This window comes from Vanellus vanellus (assembly GCF_965231255.1).
Source record: "Vanellus vanellus genome assembly, chromosome: 1".
NCBI lineage: Eukaryota > Metazoa > Chordata > Aves > Charadriiformes > Charadriidae > Vanellus > Vanellus vanellus.
Window position 1 is genome coordinate 10536898 of NC_138905.1, and position 3840 is coordinate 10540737.

The following is a 3840-nucleotide window of genomic DNA, read 5'->3' on the forward strand; positions in this document are numbered from 1 at the left end:
AAAAAAATAGTTTTCTGTAAGTACAAGAAACCAAATGCCGAAAACACTGAAAAAATAGCATTTCACTACTTGAGAAATCTAGTATTACAATATGAATTGGATTATTTTTTTTAATCAGAAGTTAAAAAAAAAAAAGATAGGAAAGTTACAAACACAAATGCGTCACAAATCAGTTAACTCTTCAAATGAGACCATGATGCCAATAGGGGAAATAGCCAAGCTGAAACAGATTTTGACGCCACCAAGAAAAATATACAAGGGATTCACCAGCCATGAAGAGGTTCATGTTGAGGTTCAACTCCTAGTCAGGAAACAGTATTTAACTTAGTGAGAATTAACAGCCTGGATAACAGAGATTTGCTAGGTTTGCTGTGCTAACGAACGCAGCAATCAGTGCCCACCCAGCATTTTCCAAGCAGGTTGTGTGTGAGAGATCTCGCAGTTGCTGGCAGGACCGGCGAGCTTTGCTGTGCTCCTCTGGGAACAGGGACTGTCCCGGTGTTTGAAAGAAGCCCGTGGCCACACTGTCAGCAACCAGAGTACGAGGAAAAGAGGGTTTCACCTTGTGTTGATATAACGGCAGATAAATCTTTCCGTCAGCCAGTTGTGTTAAGGAAATCCGTTTATCTGAGGGTTTGTACTTCATTTAGTGAGATTGCCTGTCTAAGAGATGGGACCAGACGCTGTGCGCAGCCTTGCATGAATTCGTGCAGTTGCAAACTTTCATCTGATACAGGAGACTGGATAAATTCACTTTTCTGTGACAGTTTAATGGAACTTAGCTGCAGTTAGGATCGTCTGTTTATTTACAGTTATATGGAAATGCTAGCGCTGAAGGCTGTGGCAGAGAACATACGCAGAACAAGCATCCCTGATTTATACTTAATCCCCTGTACAATCCCTGCTGGCATCCTTGATGGAAAACTGTTAAAACACCACTGAAACCCTTGTCTGATGAACTGTGGAGTCCACTTCTTTTCAACAGTAATGGGAGTTATATTTTACTTTTTCTGATTCATTTGCTAGTACCGACTGCCAAATGTACCATTCATAGACTATTAGAAATGAATAACAGCATCTCAGCCTGATGGAACAAATATAACTTTGTGTCTCATTCTCTGAGATTTCAGGTGGAAATCATGTGATATGCAAATTAAGATTCCTAATTTAATACGAGAGTGTGTAATTTTAGCTCCCCATCAATTTTAGTGGTTACGTGTGGAGAATTGCATTAAATTTTTATTTACCTTTTAAAATTTAAAATTCTAGCTCACACCTTGCTGCTTTCATGGTTGCAATGCCTGTGAGAATTCAGAACTACAAAGTCTTGTTCAAAGAGTGCTATGACATCTATGGAAGAAGAGGAAGAGTGGCGATGTATTTTGGAAGGATACGCACAAATGTGCTCGTACACAGACAATGTTATTTAAAATGCTTCTTTGTATATTTGGGGGGACATTGTCTGCTTCTTTTCATTATGAGTTTGATGTATTTTGTATGTGCATGAAGTGGTCAAATTATAAATATAATTAAGAATCATATTTGGCTGAAAGAATCTGTATTATTTCTCATAATTTATTTTCACCAGACATCACATATATGATCATGTGCAGATCACTAGTCACACATTGTTACTTACAGATGCCCCTTCGCTGTGCATTTTATAAGCAGAGATCTCAGATCAGGATTGAGGGATGTCAGTATACAGCTGCAGGTGGGAAACTGGCAGAGCGGAATGCATAGACTTAGTCTGTTAATGTCAGGTAGATTTGGGAAAACTAGGGTTAAAGCAGCATTTGCTGCACGAATGTATTTTGAGAGTGCAACATGGTCACTTAAACCCAGAAAATTCTAACTGATGGAAATTCGCTGAGAAACAACAGTTTGAATAAAGCTTTGAAATCTGCCCTGCTGCCTGATGAGGGACAAGACAGATCACTTGGACTAAACACTTTGCTTTGCTCTTGTTCTCTTGTTGCCAATGAGATTATTGTCACCTTGTACAATCTACTCTGATCCCAGATTCTGTCAGGACATTAAGCCAGGAGACCTCTAGCCTGCTGTGAAAATTCTGGCTTGTATGTCTCAAAATAGTCTCTTAGGATCTACACAACTTTTCTTTAGCATAAAACAGATTCCTTTATGTAGGCAAGAGAGAAAAATAATTGCCCGATATCCAGGTGCCTAACAAGCAGAGTCAACCGTCATATTTTAAGATGTGATTGAATTAACATAAGTAACACAGTTATACAGTTTCTCTTGTTCTTTTATTTCTTTTACTTTGTGGGGGAAAAAATCAATTTTCTTTTCCCCTAAAAAAGCAGTCAGTCAGTTTCCCTTTTTAAAAAGTCCATTAATCTCCTTAGTCTACCTTGGAGCAGTGAAGCTGGAGTTATTTATGCAACTTTATGTCTCTGTGTCCAGAAGGCACAAATGCCTCTGAAAGCTGCACAGTCCAGATAAGAGGCACTGAGAGTGAGCTTTCCTACATCTGTAACCTAGCAGGACGTCTGCAATACCTATCAGCCCCGCAATCCTGTTGAGTTCACCAAATTACTGCTTTTAAAGGAGGATTCATGTCTGGTTAACATGGAGTATTTATCATAAATGAAGCCATGATTGACAAGCCTTGCATTTGGGTAATATTTACTTTCTCCACTAGCAACGAGTTATTTTTTATTTATTTTATTTTTAATTTTTTAAGGAAATAAGTTATCTGACTAGCACGATAAACACAAAAATGGCAGAGCTAGCAATGTCAAGTAAAGCTACTAGTCGCTATGAGTTAATCAAAGTTTCACAGTGATAAATACATTTCTAAACAAATTTACTAAATATCAACCTAATCCACCACTGAAATCTGATTTCACAAAACAACTTTACCCCTTTGAGACATGACTCTAATCTAATGTTGAACCAGGAAATATATTGTTAAGCTTTTGTGCGTACGTGCTCGCAATTTACTGAAGTGAGAAGTGTTATGCAGCAGGGTTGAGCACAGTTCAATGCAGTTGGAGCATGGGAGCCTTAGCTGCCCAGTTGCTAGATTCCCCGAGAATCTTATCCATGCCTGGAAAGAGGAGGAGGAGAAGCCTGGTTCCATGGATGGTTTGGTGAATCACAGATCCTGTTTCAGAACGTCTGTGGGCTAAAGAGCCGTTGTGAATATCTTGTTTCAGTAGACTTTCCCAATTGTAACACCCAGAAAACCCCATTGAAACAAAACATCCCTCTGCTTGCAATGCCAGTTAATTCAACTGCAGAATTTCACGCCTTTGGGAGTGTTTTTAGATATCTTTGAAAAGCTGCATTTGAAGAAGTGTAGTCTAGGATTACATTTAATGTGGATGCATTTGTACTTAAATTATGAACTCTCAGAATATCTCTAGTCAGTTTGAAATTCAGCATATCCAACAAAATCACACACGTAGCCCATGATGACCGTTTCTCACTCTGAAGAATCAAACTCACCCAGTGCCCTCAACATGGATTTCAAGCATATCTGTGAAGGCACATAATAACATCAGTCATCGTCGTTGTCGCCATCATCATCATCATCATAAGTCACAACAGCTGTATCTCAGTCTTCTCTTCCCAATAATAAGAGATGAAATTTGCAAACCAATGGGCATAATTAATGCACCATGAGCATTTTCTGCATTTTAATTTGCTAGATGTATTATAAGGTGCTATTAATAATCAGAATTTGAAGAATGCATTGTGGACCTTGTCAAAATCAAGGTAATGCAAATATTCCACCTGTAGCTTTAACTCAGGCATACACATCATTAGTATTTAATTTACTACATTTTCTTCTGCTTAAATGTGTTACTCCATTAT